The 26,514-nt window shown below is 41.8% G+C and overlaps 1 long non-coding RNA gene across 1 annotated transcript in view; it reads right to left on the reverse strand.

Annotated features, from left to right (window-relative positions):
- Positions 1-779: 779 nt before the first annotated feature.
- The window catches only part of LOC142741471 (uncharacterized), a 284,939-nt gene continuing 259,204 nt past the window's right edge, over positions 780-26,514 (reverse strand). Inside the window, exons 2-3 of the long non-coding RNA XR_012881157.1 lie at positions 24,286-24,381; positions 780-882 (exon numbers count right to left, since the gene is read on the reverse strand). This is a non-coding gene — a long non-coding RNA (uncharacterized LOC142741471). The remainder of the gene's footprint in view (positions 883-24,285; positions 24,382-26,514) is intronic.

Genomic DNA, 26,514 nt, shown 5'->3' on the forward strand with positions numbered 1-26,514 from the left:
GAAAAATATCACGTCCTATTTTTGTGGCTCATTTCTACGGCCCAGACATACAACTGTAAATATATGGGAAGGTGTCCATGGCCAATAGAAATAAATGTGTCAGCATTATATCCGGAATTACGGATGTGTAATTGCGGATAAAAACTACGGACGTGTGCATGGGGCCTTAGAGGTATGCAAACCGTGATCATAGCCTGTGAGCAGCTGCTAAATGTGTATGTAGCTACTATGTACTTTAGGTGAGGATAGCCTATAGTACATACGCAGAAGAAGGAGTTCACAATCGCACATTTTCCATTCATTGACAAAATATTGCTATATAGTGACTATAAAATAGTAGTATCTATGCAATAATATCAATCATGGTGACCATGTAATAAAACCAACCATAGTTCCTATAAAAAGTACCAAATATCATACATAGTGCACACAAAAATAGTACTAGCCGTAGTGCATGTATAACGGAAACCATAGTATATATAGATCAGCAGCCACCAGTTATATAGCGTACAGATGAATAAATGAGCAGATATGGGAAGGTATATTAAGTGTACCTTACCTGGATGATTTCCTGACCCATAAAATGTAAAACAAAAGTGACAATAAGGCTATCAAATGTTCTGCTTTTGGAGAGAGTTACTTTTTGATGACAGAAATTGTGAAAATTTGATGATCAAATTTCATTGCTGAATCACAGGTTTGCTGGACCTATCTGCAGGCAATACATCAGATTGATCAAACACAATGTTAAAATTATATTAAAGGTATTCTTACCTGGACTTTCATCCAACTTCCCAATTGTTTCAATCTGTTCAACTAAGTCATTGGAGTTCCATTGACTCATCCCAATAAGGATGGCACTTTTCCCTTCTACAACCTCCTCTGCAACAAGGAAACAAATTTTAATGTTATTGCCATCTAGAATTTGGCATTAACAAAACATAACATGTATTTAAAATGTAACTTCAATTACACTTTTCCGATATAGACCATTAAATTCCCTGCTTCTTTTTACACTGCCATGGAGTTAAATGACAAAATTCGGGCTGCCTGCAGCGGTCACTAGGGGAGCTTGTTGCATACAGACTTAATATTGGCTTCAATGGGAACTGCATAAGGCCTCATGCACACAGCCGTAGCCATGTGCACGGCCTGTGATTACAGGCACGGGTGGCCGGAGTGTCATCTGCGAGCCGTCTGCAATTCACGGACCGCGCACCCATTGATTTCAATGACTCCTGGACAATGCACGGACCGTACAAACCAAGGTCGTGTGCATAGGCCAACAGAAATGAATGGGTCCGCAATTCATCCGTATTTTTGCGGATGAATTGCAGACGCAAAAACACGTTCATGTGCATGAGGCCTAAATCTATCCCCCTAGTGGTCAGTGCAGGCAGAAATAATTTTATCAATTAACTCTATTATTCCATTGCTGTGTAAAAGGAAGCTGGGGATTTGGAGCTCTGTCACACAAAAAAACAGAGCTTCAACTATTATAAAGATGTATTATGAAATTAATTATCACATCATTTTGGACCTAAAAATTTAATAATGTTCATAGTTGGAGGTACACTTTAAACATTTTTCATTTGGAAAACAAAAATGACAATATGAAATGCTAGACTAGAATTTGGCTCATGGATATATCTCTTGATATTTGCATTAATACTTCTTGTCAGTAAAAAAAAAGTTAGCAATCTATTCCATATGATAAAATATTAGATACAAAAGGACTGCGCTAACGTTGTCTCACAAACCCCTTCTGTCACAGAGACTGCCTCTAAAGTAAATGTCTTTTTTAGTAAAAGGTAAAACAGACAATGTTTTTACATTATTACTTACACTTTTTACTACTTGTTCTTGTTTAAAGTGAAACATTTGATTATAATCCGAAAAAAAAAAATTCACAACTTTGCAATACTCCTGTGCAGAGCAAAAAATATATATTCTTGCTACCTGGATCAGTCAAAAGTTGCTGTTAGGTAAGGTAAGTTCACATCTAGTTTTGTGCACGTGTTTGTGGTATACGACCACGTATATGTTTTTAACCCCATAACGACCGGCATATAGTGTTTTTACGTCGGTCGTTTGGGGTAGTTCTTCTGAAGCGCCGCCTTTTCCCGTCGGCACTTAAGAAGAACTTTTCTGGCATCGTGCCGGGATCTCCTGAAGACCGGGCTGCTGGTAACAGCCTCGGGCTTCAGGGCAACGATCGGAGACCACTAGCAGTGGTCTCCGATCATATTTAACCCCTCAGATGCGGCGCTCAATAGCAAGCGCCGCATCTGAGTGGTTTGGGAGGGAGGGGGCCGCAACGGAGTGGTTTTCGCGGGCATCGCATATTCTGCCTCTGAAGCCAAGGCTGTTATTAACAGCCTAAGGCTTCAGAGTGATGATCGGAGACCAATAACAGTGGTCTCCGTTCATGTGATCACTGTGAGAACCATTCACAGTGATCACAAAATGTAAACAAAGTTTTTCTCCTCCCTGTCTCTCTGTCTCTCCTCACACTTGTTACTTTGTAGGAGAAGAGACGGAGAGAGAATTTTACTGTTAATAAATGACACTAAATTACTGAAAATCTAATATATAAACTTTATATAAACGTCACTTGTATACCTATTCTAGGCTAGGGTTATCCTTAGGGTTAGTCTAGGGTTATTCTAGGTTCTATTCGAGAGGTAGTCTAGGGTTATCCTAGGTTTAGTCTGTGTATTTTTTTGTGTAAAAAAAGAAATAAAAGTTTTATAGTCTATGTAGCGTCCATGGCCACGGGCCGTCGGGTTTACTAACCTCCCGACGCCCGCAGCCATGGATCTGTGAGCGCTGGTCCCCATCTCCTTCCTAGGAGATGCCAGTGCTCACTTCCGCTCCGTTCGGTTGTGTCCCGTAGGGTGCGCGCGCACGCTCGTGCCCGGCCTTAAAGGGCCAGCGCACGCAAATAGGAGGAAGTCATCATCATCAACTGCCACGATTTCCTGGTCTATAAGAAGGCCCCTGGCCTTCTAATCCTTGCCTGAGCGTTGTTAGTTTTCCCAGTCTGTCTTGCAAATGGTCCCTTAGTGTTTCCCGTTCCTGTTGTTACCCGTGCCTTGTTCCCCGTTCCTGTTTCCCGTGCTGTGCCTTAGTATCAAGTCGTGCCACGTCCTGTGTCATCTGCCACGTCCGGAGGAATCCACCACGTCCTGTGTCATTTGCCACGTCCAGAGAAATCCGCCACGTCCTGTGTCATCTGCCACATCCGGAGGAATCCGCTACGTCCGGTGTCTTCTGCCACGTCCTGAGGAATCTGCCACGTTCCGTGTCATCTGCCACGTCCGGAGGAATCCGCCACGTTCTGTGTCATCTGCCACGTCCGGACGAATCCGCCACGTCTGGCGCAACTTGCGGCTCCTGTGTCATCCACCACGTTTGGCGCTATCTGCTGCAACCATCTCCATCTGTGCCAAAGTTGCGGCCACCGTCTGGACTATACAGGTACTCTTGTGCGGGACATTGTATTTCTAGGGTGTCCTGTTTGGCCAGCTGCCTCCCCGCTACGGCGGTACGGCCTAGTGGGTCCACTAACCCGCTTTGTGACAGTCTACATGTTTGTTCGACATCACTTTTTTGTGAAGTGTGCTTTTGTGACGTCCGTGTATTTTTGTCTGTGAAAAAAATAAAATCTGTCTGCGTGTGCGTCTGGTTACAGTCTTTGTTGTACATGTGTGTAATTAGAATGGCCCATAGGAGGTTCACGGTGGAAGAGGCATGCGCCATGTTAATTTCTGACTGATGAAAGCGATACAGAAACCGCGTCTGAGGTAGAAATGTTGTCTACCAGTGATAGTGACGACAGTGATACGCTTTCTGCAACTGCAAGTGTCACTGCAGAGTCCACGAGCACAGGGCAAAACACGGCCCGCTCTATTCCCCCAGGATATATTGAGTGGGTACCCACAGAGTCATTTTCCCCTAATATCCCAGAATTTATTGCCACACCAGGGATAAATATTAATGTGGAAAATTGTACAGCCCTCGATTTTTTTAAAATATTCATTACAGATGAACTTTTGGAGCTGGTTGTAAACCAAACCAATCTTTATGCTCGCCAATTCTTTGCTGAAAAGCCAACGTCCTCCTATGCAAAGCAGTAGCACCCCACAAATACTGGCGAACCTAAAAAAAAATTGGGGCTCATCCTCAACATGGGGTTCGTGAAAAAGCCCTCAATCCGGTCATATTGGGCAACAAGCCCTACACATGCCACACCTGTTTTTCCAGCCATTATGACCAGAAGCAGATATGAAGTGCTAATGCGCTTCCTTAATTTCAATGACAATCACCAGTAGTGATCCAGGCCGTGACCGCCTGTATAAAATAGGGCCCCTGATAAAAATTTTGGAGGAGTCATTTATGCCGGTGTACAACCACGAAAAAAACCTATGGTAGATGAATCGCTCATGAGCTATAAAGGCAGGCTCTCATTCCGCCAGTACATCCCCCTCAAAGAGAGCAAAATATGGGGTTAAAATCTACAAGCTCTGTCGGAGTGGTACAGGCTATACATCCGCCTTTAGAATCTATGAAGCCAAAGACCGTGATATCAACCCCCCTGGATGTCCCAGTGAGTTAGGATGCAGTGGCAAAATACTCTGGGACTTAATGCAGCCTCTGCTGAATAAGGGTTATCAGTTATACACTGATAACTTCTATACCAGCGTCCCCTTGCTCAAGCACCTGCATGCCACAGACACAGGGGCTTGCGGAACAATCTGCAAAAGCAGAAGGGGCTTGCCACAGGAGCTGGTGAGAAAACGCCTGAGAAGGGGGGAATCAAGTGGTCTTTGCAGTGGAAACCTTCTTGCAATAAAACTTAATGACCGCAAGGATGTGTTCATGCTAAGCACTGTTCACACAGACACAAAAGTGACAGTGAGGGAACGTGGTGCCACCTCTGATAAAGAGAAGCCGGTCTGCAGCACAGACTATAATAAATTCATGGGGGCAGTGGATTTGTCTGACCAGGCTTTACAGCCATACCTGGTGCAAAAAAAATCCCACCCCTGGTATAAAAAGCTGGCCCTCCACCTTATTCAGATGGCAACATACAATGGCTTTGTGCTATACAAAAAATCAAATGGGCAAAATACTTTTTTCAAATTTCTGGAGAACATAATTGAACACCTTTTATTTGAGTCCCCTGACCCCAGACACAACCATGAGGCAGAAGATGTCCGACGGCTTGTGGAACGTCACTTTGTACACCCTGTGCCTGCTACTGAAAAAAAACAATACCCACAAAAGCGATGCAGAGTGTGCAGCAAAAATGGCATATGAAGGGACACAAGATTTTATTGCCCTACATGTCCCTCTAATCCTGGTCTCTATAACTATCCATGCTTTGAAATTTATCATACACTCCCACATTATTAACTCATTTACTATCACACTGTATTTGTAGGGAGAACCAAAAGGGAGAGTTGCTTATGGGATAATGTTTCACTGTAAAAATGCAGCAATACTGTATTTTCTGGAAAAATCAATTTTTTATTTCTTTCCGTCTATTAAAAATACTCACTATACCCCTAGATCAGGGGTCTCAAGTATGCGGCCCGCGGGCCGCACGAGGCCCGCAGGGCTGTCACCTGCGGCCCGCAGACACAGAGCCGCTAATACAGACTCTGCTCCGGGACTCTGGAATTCCCTGACATCTGATGTCTGGGGCTTCCCCAAAGCCAGAGTCCTGTGCAGAGCGCTAGTATAGGCTCTGCTCCGGGACTCCGTGGAATTCCCTGACATTGCTGTCCATATATGGACAGTGTGTCAGGGTCCTCCCCAGAGCGGAGTCCCGGGCAGAGTGCTAGTATCGGCTCTGCTCCGGGACTCTGTGGAATTCCCTAACATTGGTGTCCATTTATGGACACACGATGTCTGGGGCTTCCCCAGAGCTGGAGTCCCGGGCAGAGCGCTAGCATAGGCTCTGCTCCGGGACTCTGTGGAATTCCCTGACATCGCTGTTCATATATGGACAATGTGTCAGGGTCTTCCCCAAAGCCAGAGTCCTGTGCAGAGCGCTAGTATAGGCTCTGCTCCGGGACTCTGTGGAATTCCCTGACATTGCTGTCCATATATGGACAGTGTGTCAGGGTCCTCCCCAGAGCGGAGTCCCGGGCAGAGTGCTAGTATCGGCTCTGCTCCGGGACTCTGTGGAATTCCCTGACATTGGTGTCCATTTATGGAAACACGATGTCTGGGGCTTCCCCAGAGCTGGAGTCCCGGACAGAGCGCTAGCATAGGCTCTGCTCCGGGACTCTGTGGAATTCCCTGACATCGCTGTCCATATATGGACAATGTGTCAGGGTCTTCCCCAGAGCGGAGTCCCGGGCAGAGCGCTAGTATCGGCTCTGCTCCGGGACTCTGTGGAATTCCCTGACATCGCTGTCCATATATGGACAGTGTAGTCAGGGTCTTTCCCAGAGCGGAGTCCCGGGCAGAGCACTATTATAGGCTCTGCTCTGAGACTCTGTGGAATCTTCTGACATCGCTGTCCACATATGGACAGCGATGTCTGGGGCTTCCCCAGAGCTGGAGTCCCGGGCAGAGCACTAGTGATGTCAGGGGCTTCCCCAGAGCAGGAGTTCCAGTGATGTCAGGAGCACAGCTGGAGTCCCAGGAAGAGCCTACTAGCGCTCTGCCCGGGACTCCAGCTCTGGGGTTGCCCCTGACATCCATGTCCATATATGGACAGTGATGTCAGGAGCAGAGATGGAATCCCAGGCAGAGTGCTAGAAGCGGCTCTGCTCTGGGACTCCAGCTCTGGGCAAGCCCCTGACATCACTGTTCATATATGGATACTGATGTTAATGGCTTCCCCAGAGTTTTGACGCAGAGCCTATACTAGTGCTCTGCTCTGGGACTCCGGCTCTGGGGTTGCCCCTGATATCACATTCCGGACCAGGAGGATCCCCTGACGTCATTGTGTATGGACAGTGACATCAGGGGCTCCAACAGTAGAGGAATCCCCAGCCAAAACGTCGGCAACGAACTGGCTGGGGATTCCACTCCTAGAGGGAGCCCCAATGGAGTTATCTACTTGGGGTGTGTGTGGCATTATCTGCATAGGGCCCTGTGGCAGCATCTGCGGAGGGCACTGTGGCAGCATCTGCAGAGGGCACTGTGACAGCATCTGCAGAGGGCACTGTGGCAGCATCTGCAGAGGGCACTGTGGCAGCATCTACGGATCTAAAAAGGGGCTGCCCAATCTTGACATGGGTGTCTGCCAAAGACTACTACCTGAGCCGCCGGACTGCATTTAGCGACACTTAAACTGGAAAACTTGATTGTTGAAATAAACACGTGGAGAAATATCTCAAATTTTAAACCTAGCGGTATTGTTATAGTAATGTAGTATTATTATTATTATTATAGTAATATAGTTTTATAGTAGATCAAATAACTAATTGATTAACAATAATTTTGTATTGTATCAAATTTGAAAGTAATGCGGCCCATCAACTTCCCATTTTTCTATATGTGGCCCACTTACCCGGCCGCGTTTGAGACCCCTGCCCTAGACAAATATTAGCAGGACTTTTATACTTCAAAATAACTTGCAGTACCATGGCAAATATAGCGTGGTTCCCTAAAATCAGCTCTGGTGTAAAAAAGGCCTCCAAAAGCCAAAATGGACTCCTTCTATGATATGCCCTATAACGGGTCCATATAATAGATTAGACACACATATTTGGTATCACCGTACACGGGAGAAATAGCCGAATGTATCACTTTTACCAGTATGTCATATGGTGTTTCGAAATGGTTTAAGAAAAGTGACACTTTTGTAAAAAAAATATGCAATTTACATTTTTTTGGGCTTAGTTTGGGCAAATTCTGTAAAAAGTGTGAAGGGTTAAAACGGAAATTAAACCACTAGAAATAGACTTTAGAGTGTCTAGTTTTTAGAACACAATGTTTTTTTACCATTATTTATTGGCCTTCAAGTCCATTACCCATACATTAATACCATGCTGTAAAAAACGAAATTAAGACATTTTAGTGCGCAATTGAAAAAAGGGGCACTTGTGTTTTATACTATATTTCTGGTAAAAAATAAATAAACTACACCTCCAAGTCAGGTGTCTTTATGATCAGGATAAATGAAAAAGTATATTTCAATACATTTGTATGATACAATTAATGTTATTTTCAAACTGTTACATTTTAAATGATGAAAAATCAAAATTTCTCTTTTTTTCCTCTTTCCACGACTATAAAAAAAAGTAACAAAAGTGTTACCTATACATATATACCACAAAAAGGAAGCACTTCATGTCCCAAGAAAACCGTGCAAAATTCACATCGATACATAAAACACATACAGAGTTATACTGCGTTACATCTGTGAATAGCAAAACTGCGAAAATTGCTCTGGTCATTAAGGTTTATAACACGTTCGGTATTAAGGGGTTAAAGTTCCAAAAACGTATGTATTTGTAACATACGCCTACGTTTTTTGTAGTATAGGTCGTATACTCTTTTATACATTTTTGTCCGTTCTTACTTCTAAATACGTATACTTTTTTGTTCTTGAGCTAAATCAAACTTTGTAAAGTCAAGATTTCACATATATGGTGACAAAAACCTATAAGTTTTACGTTTTACGTTTAGAAACGTAGGGTTTAAGATTGCATACGTCATCTATACGTCACCATTGACAACAATACAAGTAGAAACGTATACGTGTGGTATACAATTTGGAAAAGTACTGAAAAGCGTCGTAGACGACACTTTTCAGGACATGGAAAAAAAGGATAGAACTTAAGCAAACAAAACGAATGCACAAATGGCACCATTAGTGCAGCCGTCCTGACCATAGAAATCAATGTACACGCTGTGGTACACGTTTTGACACTGTTTTTTCATGTAAAAATTTACATGTCAGACGTGCAGTAAAAACGAGATGTGAACTTACCCTATAGAGACACATAAAGAACAACAGGTTAGGTTATATTACGTAAATGATGGTGCACTATTATCAATGATTGCCTGACATGTTTCACAATGGATCCATCATAAGTCAATGAGATATGTTATGCAATGGATCTGTCGTAAACAGCATGGCGCAGGTATTAACAGAAGCCGTGACACTAGTGTGAACAGAGCCCTATAGCTTTGCTCTATATTGCGCAGACTCAGATGATAGAGTGTTTGGTGTCTGCTAATGGGTTATTGAACCATTCCCGCAGATAAAGGATCAATTATAATAACACTACATTACCAGATAGGTTGACTCAAGGTAAGCCCATGCTTAAAGTGTCCTGTGAGATCATTTATAAAGAGAATTTATCACCTAAAAGAGAAGTAGACGGTTCAGAGCCTTATGGTATTCCTTGCAGATGATCATATTTTATAAGCTTCTCATTTCATGTTGATACAATCCTTAATTCGCTATGTTGGTTCGAGAAATGATTATTTATGCTCAGCACCATAAACAGCTCATCCAAACCCATTCTCTACAGTATGTCAGATGTATTTTAATCCCTGCTTGCTAGTAAACATTGTTTCTTCCATTAACCTTTTCAACGCAGTGCTTTGATTCTGTACGGAATAATAGCACATACAACAAGTGATATCAAACATGATATAGCCAGATATGTTAAAATTGGTAACTGCTGCTGTATTTGTGAAGATGGAAGAGACAGTAAGACACGATGGCATCTTAGCAGTGCCAGGCAGCAAAAGAACCGTGAATGGATGGACACGCTACTATTGTCAAAGTCTTCTGGTTGCCATAGTTACATTTCAAAGCCTTGCAGCAAATACCCATGCGGTGAGAGGCTGCTTGGGTTCTAAAGAATACGGTCAAGAATAAATCCAATAATAGCTGCTCATTATGAGGACAATAATGAACAGATTTCACAGCGGTTCTTCCTAAACCCTTCCCCTTTACAGACAATGGGGCTAATGATATGAATTTGCAAATGACACACTACAGCATATATGTTATGCATTATATAAGCCATATTGTCGCATGTGACTATCTGTTATGGACCTACTGAAGCATGTAGTTCTACATGATGTGAAGATATGAACCAACTTGACATAATGCACAAGCATGAATATATATGCATATCACAATAAGCCCTACTATATAGGAAAGGTGCAAGAAAATAGTGTGCAGATAATTAGTATTAAAAGGGTTGTCCGGGCACAGGACGTTTTTTTGCTGATGACCTATCTACAGGATAGGTCATCAGCATATGATTGATGGGGGTCCGATACCCGGACGCCACACTGATCAGCTGCCTCCGGGCACCGGATGTTATGCAGTGTTCAGTGCCGGAAGCAGAAGGCTTCGTACACTGTATAGGAGCCGTGCAGCAGAACTGTATCTCTGCTCCTTTTCAGTTGAATAGGAGCAGAGTTGCAGTACTACAGCACGGCCACTATACCGTGACCAGAACCATCTGCTTCCGGCACTGACATCCAGCGCAGAAGGCAGCCAGAACAGTTGATCGTGCGGGGAATCGGGTGTCAGACCCCCACCAATCATATACTGATGAGCTATCCTGTGTATAGGTCATCAGTATGAAAAAAACGTAAGGTGACCCCTTCAGGACCAAGCCATTTTTTGGATTTTCATATTCATTTTTTCCTCCCCACATTAAAAACGCTATAACTTCTTTCTTTTTCTGTCATTATAGCTATATGAGGGCTTGTTTTTTGCGGGGCAAGTTGTAGTTTTTAACTGTACCATTTGTTGTACCATATAAATATATTGCGAAACTGCAAAAAAATTCTTTGTGGGGTTGAATCGGAGAAAACAGCGATTCCTCAATCTTTTGAGGGGTTTCGTTTTTACGACTTTCACCATACGGTAAAAATAGTATGTGAGCTTTATTCTACCTGTCAATACGATTATGGCAATACAAAATTTATAGTTTTTTGAATGTTTTATTACTTTTACAAGGAAGCTATTAAAAAGAACATTTTTGTGTTATGTTGCTACATTAAGAGAGCCATAAATTTTTTATTTTTCCATTGATTGAGTGGTATGAGGGCTTATTTTTTGAGGGGCGAGCGCTAGTTTTTGTTGGTACCATTTTGGGCTTCACGAGACTTTTTGATTATTTTTTTATTCATTTTTTTGTGAAATATGAAGTGACCAAAAAACAGCGATTGTTGCATTTTATATTGTTGTATTTTTACGATATTCACCATGCGCATTAAATAATGCTATAGTGTAATAATTCGGACTTTTACGGATGCAGTCATACCAATTGTATTTTTTTTAAAATTTTACATTACTTCAGAGGAAAAATAGGAAAAGGAGAGTTTTTTTAACTTTTAATTTTTGTATTTTTTTTACAGTATTAAAAACATTATTTATCTTTTTTTACACATTTTATTAGTCCCTCTAGGGGAGTTGAACCAGCAATCGCTAGATCGCTGGTACAATACACTGCAATACTAATGTATTGCTGTGTATTGTCATTTTTACAGGCTCCTGTTCAGCCGTGCCAGAGACAAGCCTTAACAGGAGATGAAGAAAGGCAGCCCTGGGAGCCTTCATAAGGTCATTAAGCCCCTGGACTGCCATGACAACCATTGGTGCCCCTGATCGCTTTGCAGGGTGCACCCCCCTATTTGTAACGTCTTACATGCTGCGATCGTACTTGATCACAGCATCTAAGGGGTTAAACAATCGATCGCTGTTCCTGGCTGTTATTCCCGGGTGTCAGCTGTAAAACATAGCTGACACCCGCTGCGTACGGAGCGGGCTCAGCGGATGAGCCCTCTCAGAGCACTACCTCCCCCACCCCGACGCAATAGTATGTCGTGGCGCGGGAAGAGGTAAATATGGCTGATGCCATGTAAAAGGCATATGGTACTCAAAGCATTAATGGAAGCACTAAATGCCAGATTAATATATTCTGGGACTTGGTACTTAGCACGGCACTATTTAATAATTTCCTATATGACTAAAAGTATGTGAACACCCCTCCTAATTATTAAGTTCTGGAGTTTTAGCCACACCCATTGCGAACAGGTACATGAAATCAAGGACACAGCCACACAGGTCATACAGACGCGCTAAATGACTTTCATGCCACTGTCATAGAATGTCACAAATCAAAATTTCTGATCTACTAAATCTAAATCAACTGTAAATGCTAATATTGGGAAGTGGATGTCTCTAGCTGTAACAGCTCATCCACAGCAGCAGACCACCCAAACTCGCAGAGCAGGGCCGCCGAGTGCTGAAGCGCGTGGCATGTTAGAATTGTATAAAGGTCACTATAGAGTTCCAAACTGCTTCCCCAAGTGACATCATCCCAAAAACTCTGTGTCAGGAGCTTCATGAAATGGGTTTCCATCGTTGAGCACCTGCACCCAAGCCTAAGATCACCCCAAGCAATGCCAGGCATCATCTGGAGTAGTGTAAAGCATGCCACCACTGGACTCTAAAGCACTAAAAACACGTTCTCTGAATCATGTGCCACTATCTGGCAGTCGGATGGACAAATCAGGGTTTATTTGATTAAGTAAAATTGTACCTACAGGAATGCATCGCGCCTACTGGAATATTTGGTTAGTATAAATGGTTTGGGTTATTTTTCAGGGTTTGGGCTAGGCCCCTTATTTACAATGAAAAGTAATGTTAATTCTACAACATACAAAGACATTTTAGACAGTTGTATGCTTCCAACCTCAAAAGCACTTATCTATATATGATAGTATACCTCTAAATATTACAGTCATACAGTTACCAAATAGTACTACTATAAAGAGCCAAATAATAATCACCACACCATGATCACATATTACCACCCCATATTTTAACTGAATAATACCAACATGCTGGTACTCAATAAAATCCACATTACAAAGACCAATATTTCCACCATACAGTGACTATATAGTGGTAGATACCAGTCCCACACAGGAGCTCTGCAGACCATATAAGTAATTAGAGTACAGTGACATCCAGTGACTTTCAGGTGACGTCTCCTGTATTGGAGTCGCTCAGTTTCCCTTTTCTTCTATGTCTAGTCAAGACTGCACTGACGACTTCTCCTGACCAAGATTTGTCCCTGTAGAATTTTCCATATTTGGCTCCTTGCTTTTTCAGCACCCTACCCAGCTTTTAGTTCAACCCACACAGTAATAGTGTCCTCTTTAGACTGTACATAGTGCTAGCGTCGCTTTTAGTGCCCCCCCACAGTAATAGAGCCCCCTTTAGGCCCCCACAGTAATACCCCTTTTATGCCCAAACTCAAAAATAATGCCCCTTTTATGCTGCCACTCAGCAATAATGCCCCTTTTTTGTTCCACTCAGTAACAATGCCCCCGTTTATGCCGCCACTCTGAAATAATGCCCCATTTTATGCCCACCACTTAGTAATAATACCCCCTTTATGCCACCACTTAATAAAGACCCTTTTATGCCCCCTACAAAAGTAGTGTCCTACCACCATTAATAGAACCTCCTTTGAGCGCCTGAAAAAAACAAAATACGCTCACCCAACCCTGTTCCCTCAATGAGTTAGGATTTCTTCCTCTCCAGCGCAGGCGTGAGATGAAATTATGATTGCCAAACCCCCCTTTAACCGTGGGTCTTGTGCATACTAGCTAGCTGGTGCACTATAGCAGTCAGCGAGTATGGGCCAGGGGTAACCACAGATAACCAGTTGCACAGTCCCTTTATACAGCAACAGAGCAAACCCACTTAGGCATTACCATACTTTAAAGAATAATTTTCAGGAAGACTTGACATTTTCTTAATTTAAACTTCACCCAAAAGTGGAGGCCATAAAAAAAGACAACGTATCTCTATTAACACAGCCATCAGCATGACATAAAGAGTGGCCACCATAAACAAAGACACCAATAAACGTGTTAAATTGACCACAATAAAAGTGCCACCGGAATGCCCGAAATAAACAGTTCCAGTAGAGTGCCTCCCTTCACACAGACATGGAATGAAATAATACAATTCTGGCTGCCTACAACCTCACCGATGGTGGCATGACTGCATAAAACTTTATACAGCTGCCATTAAAGACTATGGAAGTAACAAAGTTCCACTTACTGCTGTATAGAAAAATAGGAGATCTCGTCTATTTCAGAAGACTCCAGCAAAATTCCTGGAGAGTAGACAAATATGAGCTTCGGGCCTTTTTTTTTATAGAATTTATGCTTCTTTAATGCACAGATCTGTGCCTCCTGTTAAAACGCTTCTAAGGGTTGAACTTCCTACTGGAAGCTGGCAGAGGAAGTTGCAATTATTCTTTAAGTCTACGGTGCAGGACAAGTGAAATACATGGGTTTCATTCAAGAGCCTAAGTGCAGTTTAATAGTCTGGGAGGAGATTTGTTTTAATATACTAATTTTGTCTTCACCTTGGCACATGCTTTCTGTGCCTAAATAGTTAATACTATATATCCTTGATTACATTCTTATGCTATATTCTTCCTCCATCCTTGCTTGACATTCATCTTCAGGGATGGGCGCATGTGTTCTGGTGCTCCATAGAGATCACTGATCTCTACATGAGTATCCATCTCACGTCTGTTATCAGATTGCAGAATGTTCTTGCATATTGTATTGAATTCAAAATAATGTTACTCAGTTTACAACAATGCTTACTTCCCTGATACTTCAACAGATTACTTTATGATCTCCTGTCAACCAGTGATACATTTAATATATCTCTGATCATAGAAGTCATTTAATGAAACCCATTATATCAAGAAGTGAAACTTAAACAAAAATTGTATCATTTTATCAGTTCCCAATAAAATCGACTTAAAAGAGTAATTATCGGAAGTGTAAGCAATTGTAGCTGTTATTTTTTTATACGAACCACAATTGTTTCTTTGTGTGGAGCTATCAAAACAGAGGCATTAGGAAGAAAATGAAAATCACTCGAGATTAAATATATGAACTAATCTAACACCTGAAACACAAAGAAAGAAGGGAAACAGATTGAATAGGAAGGAGCTGGTACTGTATACCAAATGCTTCTGTTACACTTAAAGCGACCCTCCAGTCAAAAACGAAAAATCAACTATACACTGCAAAATTGTAGTTAACAAACCTGGTGACCTTCTCCTGCTTGCTCCTGACTCCAGTCCTGTGTTCTGGTCCCAACTGTCTGGATCGCTGACCCCCAGTGATCACACATGTATCCCTTATCCTGTGGATAGGGGATGCATGTGTTTCGTGGGGAAACCCTGTCACTAGTTTATTAATGCTCAATCTCCTAGCTAATCTAATAGGTGCCGTCACACTGATAAGGATTGTGAAAATGGTTTCTCAAACCGTTTATTTTAAAAGTTATGAGCTTTTTTCTAAATATGCACATGAGGCTATACTAGACAAGTGGGTGTGAACACCAGGGATTCTCCTGAGGTGGAGCTACCTCACAGCCTCTGACACTGTCCTATCAGCATGAAGTTGCTTCACACTGTGTGAGAGACTGAGGCTGGAGAGAAGGGGCTCACTTAAAATAGCCATATCTAGAACAGTGGTGGCACATGAAAGATGGGATTCTATTCTTTTATATGTCACCAGGATCGCAGTTCTAGCTGTGAAACAACCGGAGGTATCACCAGTTAAAGACACAGTCAGGAATGGGAACTGTATATGCATATAGTAAACAGCTTCCATTCCCGACTATTTTCAACTGGTGATACATCTGGTTGTTTCACAGCTAGAACTGAAATCCTGGTGGCATATGAAAGATTAGAATCTCAACTTTCATATGTTCCAGCCTAAAATATAGCCATTTTAAGTGATCCCCCTTCCCTCCCGTCTCAGTCTCTCACACGGTGTGTGAAGCAGCTTCATGCTCATAGGACAGCGTCAGAGGCTGTGAGGTAACTCCACCTCAGGAGAGTCGCTGGTGTTGACACCCACTTGGCTAGTATAGTCTAATTTGCATATTTAGGAAAAAAAGCTCATAACTTATATTTTCACTAGTATTATCAATGTGATAGTGCCTATTAGATTACCTAGGGGATTGGGAATTACTAAACGAGTGACAGATCCTCTAACTATAATTTCGCAGTTTATAGTTCGCTTTAAAGGGGTTGTGCGAGATTTGAAGAAAAGAATAATTATGTTTTCTTTCCCCAGAAATAGCGGCACTCTTGGCCCATGGGCTGTGTAAGGTATTACAGCGGAGCCTAATTTAAGTGAATGGGGCTGACCTGGAATACTAGACACAGCCCATAGACAAGAGTGGCGCTGTTTCTGGCAAAAAAAAAAAGCAGAATACAACCCCTTTTTAAGAATCTTTAAAATAAATGAATTCCAAGTTTAGTTTGTTTAAATTTCCGATTAAAAACATGAGCAATGCATGTAACCAAGGTACAGTTATTTGCCTATTCTGAGCTCATCTTTGAGGTGACCAGTGAAAGGATTTTTATGTTGAAAGCAGGATTATGAAAAGAGGTACCCTGTGTTTTAGGAATTGCAAATCACATAGATTACAGATAATTCTGTTGCTCCTATAGAATGGAATTAAACTTTATGTACTTGGTGTTAAGATTTCCCATTCAGAGGGGTTCTCTGTGAGCGAAAAATAGGTCCAATTCACTTTAGAATGGAAAGTGCTGAAACCTTGTAATGCTTTCTACTTGTTAAAGGAGTTATTGCATTAACTATTTACAAGCCGGATATGCCTAAAAATAGCAAATCATCATAAACTTGGCCTAATGGAGTTCAAGACCACAAGAAGATTATTATCAAACTCTTGTCAAGGCTTTAGACTAAAACTGGTGGACAAAGCGAGGAAGCATATGCTTGTCTAAAACGTCTTTGTAAGCTGTAGCATTAACATTACTTTTCATTGGAAATAAGGGGCCTAGCCCAAACCATGAAGAACAGCCCCATGTCATTATCCCTTCTCCACCAAATTTTACAGTAGGTACTATGCATTCCGGTATGTAGCATTCTCCTGGCATCCGCCAAATTCATTCAACAGACTTCCAGTAAAATGTGATTAATGCCTGCAAAAAACCAGTTCCCACTGCGAGTCCATTGGCGGCATGCTTTACATTACTCCAGCTGATGCTTGGCGTTGCACATGTCCAAAACAGAGAAAGAGACTGCAGCAAAGTAGAAAAAGTATTTTTTAATTCACAAAAACATGACCTTGCAAGGTTTCAACCCTGTCAGTGTCCTTCTCAAGCATAAAATACAAAGACCAGGTGCACAACATATGTAGCAGATATCTTATGACATCCCATCCTGTGAGTAAATTTATACAAAATTTATAAAACTATCTAAGCGGTGAAGAGTTAATATTATCAATGCAAACATATAAAATCAGTGTAAGTGACTCTTAAAAGTGGAGTATGATTCCAAAAGTGTTTGTGCATCAGTAATTACTTAGAACAAATGTCTAGAGGGGACTGGTTGCTAAAAACGGTGTCAATAAAAATTACAATATACTGCAATGAGAATTGCAGTGTATTTTATCCGCAATCGTTAGTCCCTAGGGGTACTAATAACTTTTTATAGAACTTTTTTTTACCATTTTAAACAACTAAAAAGTTAAAAACAACGTTTCCCATTTTCCTCTAAAGTAATGTGAAAAATAAAAAAAATAAATCTGTAAAAGTCCAAACTAATACAATATACCATTCCTTTTAGATCACTATTTGCTGTCATACTAACACATTAACAATACTGAAGTGTTTAGACGGTGACTAGACAGTCCACGGGATGTTTTACAAGCAGATACATTTAAAATGATAAAAATGCAAATTTTTGCAAGGAGATGGGCGCTATAATGTAGGTGACAGCAGTGCTTTTTATTAAAAAAAACGATCTGTTTTCACCACTTTATTAGCGATTTTAGATTTATGCTAATGAGTTGCTTAATGCCCAAGTGGGCGTGTTTTTACTTTAGACCAAGTGGGCGTTGTACAGGGGAGTGTATGACGCTGACCAATCAGCGTCATGCACTCCTCTCCATTCATTTAGTCAGTGCATAGGGATCCTTTTAGATCACTATTTGCTGTCATACTAACACATTAACAATACTGAAGTGTTTAGACGGTGACTAGACAGTCCACGGGATGTTTTACAAGCAGATACATTTAAAATGATAAAAATGCAAATTTTTGCAAATTCTCTATTGGTGTTTTTCACAAATAAATACTTAGTTTAATAAACCAAATTTGTCTACTAACATAAAGTACAATATGTTATAAGAAAACAATCTCAGAATCGCTTGGAGGTAAAAGCAATCCAAAGTTATTAACATGTCAGATTTGAAAAAAATCGACTGTGTCCACAAGGCCAAAACAGGCTGTGTCCTAAAGGGTTTAAGCTCAATGAGAGGATGAGTTTTCATTAAAGAACCAGAGGTTTCCGTTTCCATCACCATTGAAATCAATGGTGATGGAAACAGAAACCTCTGGTTCTTTAACCCCTTCCCGCTCCTGGACGTACTATTAGGTCAAGGTAACCATAGCGTTCGCGCTCCATGACCTAATAGTACGTCTCAGGAGTAACGGCCATTTCGGCCGTCCTCCCGACACATACAGGAGCTGTAACAGCTGCTGTCTCGTACAGCAGCTGTCACAGCTCCTACAGCGGGGACCAATCGCTGTGTCCCCGCTGATTAACCCCTGAAAAGCCGTGTTCAATAGCGATCACGGCCTTTTAGGGGTTAAGCTGCCATCGCCGGCCTGCTACACGATAGCGGCAGGCGATGGTGACTATGGCAACCGGACACCAAACAATGGCGTCCGGCTATGCCATAGACGGAAGCCTAGCTGACAGCTCTGATACACTGCACTACGCATGTAGTGCAGTGTATTAGAATAGCGATCAGGGCCTCCTGCCCTCAAGCCCCCTAGTGGGACAAAGTAATAAAGTTAAAAAAAAGTTAAAAAAAGATGTGTAAAAATAAGAAAATAAAAGATTTAAAAGTAATAAAAGTAAAAATCCCCCCTTTTCCCTTATCAGTCCTTTATTATTAATAAAAATATATAAACAAACAAATAAACTATACATAATTGGTATCGCCGCGTCCGTAACGGCCTGAACTACAAAATTATTTTGTTATTTATCCCGCGCGGTGAACGCCGTAAAAGAAAATAATAATAAACCGTACCAGAATCACAATTGTTTGGTCACTTCACCTCCCAAAAAATGGAATAAAAAGAGATCAAAAAGTCGCATGTACCTAAAAATGGTACTGATCGAAACTACAGTTCGTTACGCAAAAAATAAGTCCTCGCACGGCTTTATTGATGGAAAAATAAAAACGTTGTGGCTCTTAGAATAAGGTAACACAAAAAGTGAATGATTTTTTACAAAACGTATTTTATTGTGCAAACGCCATAAGACATAAAAAAAAACTATAAACATCTGGTATCGCCGTAATCGTATCGCCCCGCAGAATAAAGTGAATATGTCATCTATAGCGCACGGTGAACGCTGTAAAAAAAAAAGAAAAAAAAAACAATAGTACAATTGCTGTTTTTTAGTCACCACGCCACCTAAAAATAGAATAAAAACTGATCAAAAAGCCGCATGCATGACATGAAAACTGCAATGGATTCCTCAAGGGTTCTAGTTTCCAAATTGGGGTCACTTTTGGGGGGTTCCCAATGTTTTGGCACCACAAGACCTCTTCAAACCGGACATGGTGCCTAATAAAAAAGAGGCCTCAAAATCCACTAGGTGCGCCTTTGCTTCTGAGGCCGGTGCTTCAGTCCATTACCGCACTAGGGCCACATGTGGGATATTTCTCAAAACTGCAGAATCTGGGCAATACGTATTAAGTTGCGTTTCTCTGATAAAACTTTTTGTGTTATAAAAAAAATGGTATAAAGAGGATTTTCTGACAAAAAAAATATGTAAATTTCACCTCTACTTTGCTCTAAATGTCTGTGAAACACCTAAAGGGTTCATAAACTTTCTAAATGCTGTTGTGAATACTTTGAGGGGTCTAGTTTCTAAAATGGGGTCTTTGATAGGGGTTTCTAATATATAGGCCCCTCAAATTAGGCAATACTTTGCTTCTTACATTATACTGATAATGAGCCGTGCCCACCCCGAGATGACCCCAGTTTTGACCGTTTGTATAAACGGAGACCCCTATTACACCGTTTCAGTGCCCGGTTTTCCCAAGCATACACCCCCGAGAAGTGTATTTCTATTGATGAGTCCTTGGTACATTTAAAAGGGAGGGTTCAATTCCGCAAGTACCTGCCAGGTAAGAAGGCAAGGTATGGCGTGAAGATGTATAAGCTGTGCGAGAGTGCATCAGGGTATACCTACAGGTTTAGGATATATGAAGGGAAGGACACCAGTATTCAGCCCCCAGAATGCCCCCCCCCCCCCCTTACTGGGAGTTAATGCAAAAATTGTGTGGGATTTGGTGCACCCACTGCTGGACCAGGGTCACCACCTCTACCTGGATAATTTTTATACTCTTCAAGTGCCTCGCTTCCAGAAGTCCTGCGGCATGCGGCACTGCTAGAAGAAATCTGAGAGGCCTCCCTAAGACTCTGCTTGGGCAAACAAGAAGGGGTGAGAGCAGGGCACAATCTAGCAGCAACATATTGTGTGTCAAGTACAAGACAAGAGAGATGTCCTTGTATTGACAACAATACATGGCCACACCAGTACCCTTCTACCTGTACGAGGAACCAGTACAGAGACCCCCAAACCAGACTGCATCCTGGACTACAATAGGTACATGGGAGGGGTGGACTTGTCAGATCAAATCCTGAAGCCCTACAGCGCCATGCGGTGTGGTATAAGAAGCTGGCCGGGCACCTCATACAGATGGCATTGTACAATGCGTACGTGCTACGTCAATGTGCAGGCCAGAGGGGAACTTTCCTGGAATTTCAAGAGGTGATTATCAAGAACCTAATCTTTAGGGACCAAGAAGGGGGGGGGGGCACCCAGTACTTCTGGAAGCGAGGCCACCCACGCATCATACCAGGGCAACACTTTCCAGGAGAAGTTTCCCAAACTGGCAAGAAGGGAAAAAGTCAAAAGAGGTGCAAAGTCTGCTATAAGAGGGGGATAAGGGAGGACACAATATATCATTGTGACACGTGTCCCGAAAAACCAGAGCTCTGTATGAAAGAGTGTTTTAAAATTTATCTTATATCCCTTGGTTTATAATTTACCCCAATTTTACTTACCCTGATGTACTCCGCACAGCTTATCCCCCCTCGTCTTTCCCCTCTGGGCCCTGCTGTGTGCCCAGGCAGCTGATAACAGCCACATGTAGGGTATTGCCGTACCCAGGAGAACCCACATTACAGTTTATGGGGTGTATGTCTCCAGTCAAAATGCTCACTACACCTCTAGATGAATGCCTTAAGGGTGTCGTTTTTAAAACAGGGTCACTTCTTGCGGGTTTCAACTGTACTGGTACCTCAAGGGCTTCTGCATACATGACTTCGCACCAGAAAATCCCCAGTAGGCCAAATGGTGGTCCTTTCCTTCTGAGCCCTCCCATGGGCCCAAACCGCAGTTTATCACCACAAATGGGGTATTGCGGCACTCAAATTGCGCAACAGAATGGGGTATTTTGTTTCTTGTAAAAATAAGACATTTTCAGCCAAAACTACATATTATTGGAAAAAAATAATTTTGTTTTAATTCCCAGCCCAATTCAAATAAGTTCTGTGAAAAAACTGTGGGTCAAAATGGTCACAACACCCATAAATTAATTCCTTGAGGGGTGTAGTTTCCAAAACGGGGTCACTACTGGTGGGTTTCCATTGCTTTGATACCTCTGGGGCTCTGCAAATGCGACATGGCACCCGAAAACCAAACCAACAAAATCTGCACTCCAAAGAACACACAGCGCTCCTTCCCTTCTGAGGCCTCCCATGGGCCCAAACGGCAGTTTATCGCCACAAATGGGGTATTGCTGCACTCAGAAGAAATTGGGCAACAAAATTGGGTATTTTTTTCCCAGTGAAAATAAGAAATTTTGATAAAAAATGACATCTTATTGGAAAAAATTACATTTTTTTCATTTCACAGCCCAATTCAAATAGGTGCTGTCAAAAAACTGTGCGGTCAAAATTGTAACAACAACCATATTTGAATTCCTTGAGGGGTGTAGTTTCCAAAATGAGGTCACTTATGGTGGGTTTCCATTGCTTTGATACCTCTGGGGCTCTGCAAATGCGACATGGCACCCGAAAACCAATCCAGCTAATCTGGACTCCAACAAACACATAGTGCTCCTTTCCTTCTGAGCCCTCACATGGGCCCAAACGGCAGTTTATCACCACAAATGGGGTATTGCCGCACTAAGGACAAATTGGGCAACAAAATGGGGTATTTTGTTCCCTGTGAAAATAAGACATTTTAATCACAAATGACATCTTATTGGAAAAAATGACATTTTTTTAATTTCACAGCCCAATTCAAATAGGTGCTGTGAAAAAACTGTGCGGTCAAAATGGTAACAACAACCATAAATGAATTCCTTGAGGGGTGTAGTTTCCAAAATGGGGTCACTATTGGGGGATTCCTACTGTTTTGGCACCTCAACACCTTTTCAAACCTGGCATGCTGCCTAAAATATATTCTAATAAAAAAGAGGCCTCAAAATGCACTAGGTGCTTCCTTGCTTCTAGGGCTTGTGTTTTATTCCACGAGCGCAGTAGAGCCACATGTGGGACATTTCTAAAAACTGAAGAATCTGGACAATACATATTTAGTAGTGTTTCTCTGGTAAAACCTTCTGTGTTACAGAATTTTTTTTTATAAAATTGAAATTTAGCAAGAAAAATGAAATTTGTAAATTTCACCTCCACTTTGCTTTAATTCCTGTGAAATGCCTGAAGGGTTAAAAAAAACTTTCTAAATGCTGTTTTGAATACTTTGAGGGGTCTAGTTTTTAAATGGGGTGTTTTATCAGGGTTTCTAATACATAGGCCCCTGAAAGCCACTTCAGAACTGAACAGGTACCTTAAAAAAAAGGCTTTTGAAATTTTCTTAAAAATATGAGAAATTGGTGTTTATGTTCTAAGCCTTGTAACGTCCAAGAAAAATAAAAGAATGTTCAAAAAACGATGCCAATCTAAAGTAGACATATGGTAAATGTGAACTAGTAACTATTTTGGGTAATATAACCGTCTGTTTTACAAGCAGATGCATTTAAATTCTGAAAAATTCTATTTTTTCAAAATTTTCTCTCAATTTTGCAATTTTTCACCAATAAACACTGAATATATTGACCAAATTTTACCACGAACATGAAGCCCAATGTGTCACGAGAAAACAATCTCAGAATCGCTTGGATAGTTTTAAGCATTCCGACGTTATTACCACATAAAGTGAAATATGTCAGATTTGAAAAATGGGCTCTGAGCCTTAAGGCCCAAACTAGGCTGCGTCCTTAAGGGGTTAATGAAAACTCATCCTCAGGTGCCTGTGGTTTCTGTTTGTATCTTTCGTGCACCGGATCTGTCGTTTTGCCGGATCGATGTCAATTTGTGTCTGCTCAGGGTCCAGTTCTGACGGAAACCTCCGAGGGAACGTCAGAATGGGACCCCAACGCAGATGTGAACAGAGCCTAAAATAAGAAAAAAAAGCAACTTTGCAAATAGTGCTGATTAAAAAGTTTTGACTGTTTTGTGTATGCAGCTCCAATACTAATCTATGTATCTTCATGGTTACAGACTACAAACCAATGCCGGACGTGAATAACTAACATGATTACGGGCGCGGACGGCCGCAGACAGCCGTCCGCATTTGTGGGCCGTGCTCTCATTATGTATTGGAGCACGGTCCGCAAAATAAAAAATATGACGTTCTATTTTTTAGGGAAGTTTTCTACAGCACGGACACCTTCCCGTAAATATAGGGGAGGGTGTCAGTCGGCCATAGAAATCAATGGGTCCGTAATTACGGTCGTGTGCATGGGGCCTAACCCGGTGTTTATTCTGAGTCTGCAGTCATGTGTTCCCCTCATTTATCTGCCTCTCTTCTGTTGTCAGTAGGTTAACAAGGAAGAAGGAATTCAGGATTATACTACACATGGGGTTTGCTAGTCTGTAATCATGGAGATACATAGTACTGCAAAGGAGCTGTATGCACAAAATAGTAAGATATTTTGAGTCAATACAATTTCTGATGACTTATCTTAGACTCAGTGAATCAATAAGAAAACTGATTGCAAAATGATAAATAGCCTTAAAAATTAAAGTGGTATTTAAAAGTGAATATTTAAAAAAAAAAAACAATAGTTGTACAAGACAGCAATATTAAATGAAATTCTTAGGACTTAGAACATACCTCTGGCATCAAAGAACTCATCATCTGAGCTGTCCACGGAGTCATTCACAATTTTCTGTAGGTGCCACTGGGCACTACTAAAGCGTCGTGTTCCACCTACAATAATTAAATTACAATGGTTACTGTGGATTCAATACTGGGACAGGCACAACAATGGTGTCTAAAGCAGAGAACGGGCTATATATAGGATCACTGCTCAACCCAATCATTGGTGGCCGAATAATAGATATTCATGTGCCGGTAGACCCCAGATCAGGGACCAGGATATCGAGATTAGGACACCAGACTGTTCGAGTGGAGTCTTCAACACATAAGTGGGAAAACTGCCTATTCATACTGTAGGTTTACGTTGCAGTGATTCTGTTACAAACGATTGAAATGTTAAATAGTGAGTCATATAGCGTCTGGTGAGTTTCAATCAGTGCCATTACCAGGTGCGAGACTTGCATAATCCTAAACTACTAATGTACAATCTAGCATAGAGCAGGGAAGAGGGTAAGTGCAACACGGTCATGTTTTGGGAAGGCATGACTGTAGAGAAAATGCAATAAGTAACTTACTATGGCTGCCTTTATCATTATGGGGGCCCTGGGATATTTGAAAAAGGAGCATGCAAACCAGTGTCTTCTGTTAGTGACATATGCCTATCTCTAGTTGTTAGCTAGACCACCCGACTCCACAAAAAACAGATTCCATCCTAAAAACCTATGACCACTTTTGCTGCAGATAGCAACTAAATCAAATCTTTGATGGGACAGATACTTGTTACATGTCATCTAAATGAAATACTGAATGAATGTAGTAATCATATCCTAATTAACAAAGTAATTTATTTGTGTCCTTGCTGTCGCTTTAAAATACTGCTGCACACCTTTAAAGGGTGCCTTTCATTACAAAATAAAATCACCCCTTGAAATTAAAGATTTGGAGATTCAGCCATAGATGAATGTGAGATGTAGTCCCGCTAGAAATTGTGTGTCTAACCTGGACTTTCTCCATCTCTTTTCATACCCTTTTTAAAAAAAATGTATATGCAGTATTTTCTCTCCATGCCTGCGGAGTAGATTGTCCCAACACAGCATACAGTCACACACACACACACACACACACACACACACACACACACACACACACACACACATATATATAGCAGACTCTTCCAAAATACATGGCAGCACTCCAAATAGTGAGAGAGAAAGAAAGAGAGAAAAGAGAGAGAGAAAAGAGAGTGAGAGAAAAGAGAGAGAGACAGAGAGAGAAAAGAGAGAGAGACAGAGAGAAAAGAGAGAGAAGAAAGAGAGGAAAGAGAGCGAGAAGAGAGAGAAAGGGGGGATAGAGAAAAGAGAGAGAGGAAAGAGAGAAAAGAGAGAGAGAGAAAGAGAGAGAGAGGAAAGAGAGAGAGAGAGGAGAGAGAGGAAAGAGGAGAGAGAGAAGAAAGAGGAGAGAGAGGAAAGAGGAGAGAGAGAGAGAGGAAAGAGGAGAGAGAGAAGAGAGAGGAAATAAAGAGAGAGAGAGGAAAGAGAGATAGAGAAAGAGGAAAGAGAGGGGAAATAAAGAGAGAGGAAAGAGAGAGACAGAGAGAGAAAAGAGAGACAGAGACAGAGAGAAAAGAGAGAGAAAAGAGAGAGGAAAGAGAGAGAGGAAAGAGAGAGAGGAAATAGAGAGAGCAAAGAGAGCGAGGGAGAGAAAGGGGGAAAGAGGAGAGAGAGAGGAAAGGGAGAGAGAGATGGGAAAGAGAGAAAGAAAAGAGAGAGAGAGGAAAGAGAGAGGAAAGAGAGAGAGGAAAGAGAGCGAGGAAAGAGAGCGAGGGAGAGAGAGAAAGGGGGAGAGAGGAGAGAGCGGAGAGAGGAGAGAGAGGAAAGGGAGAGAGAGAGGAAAGGGAGAGAGAGAAAAGAGAGAGAGAGGAAAGAGAGAGAGAGGAAAGAGGAGAGAGAGGAAAGAGGAGAGAGAGAAGAGAGAGAGGAAATAAAGAGAGAGAGAAAAGAAAAAGAGAGGGAGAAAGAGGAGAGAGGAAAGAAAGAGAGAGAGAAAAGGGGGGAGAGAGAAAGGGGAGGAGAGAGAAAGGGGAGGAGAGAGAAAGGGGGAGAGAGAGGAAAGGGAGAGAGAGAGGAAACAGAGAGAGAGAGGAAAGAGAGAGAGGAAAGAGAGAGAGAGAAGAAAGAGAGAGAGGGGAAAGAGAGAGAGAAAAGAGAGAGAGAGGAAAGAGAGAGAGAGAGGAAAGAGAGAGAG

This window comes from Rhinoderma darwinii, chromosome 2 (genome assembly GCF_050947455.1).
Source record: "Rhinoderma darwinii isolate aRhiDar2 chromosome 2, aRhiDar2.hap1, whole genome shotgun sequence".
Taxonomy (NCBI): domain Eukaryota; kingdom Metazoa; phylum Chordata; class Amphibia; order Anura; family Rhinodermatidae; genus Rhinoderma; species Rhinoderma darwinii.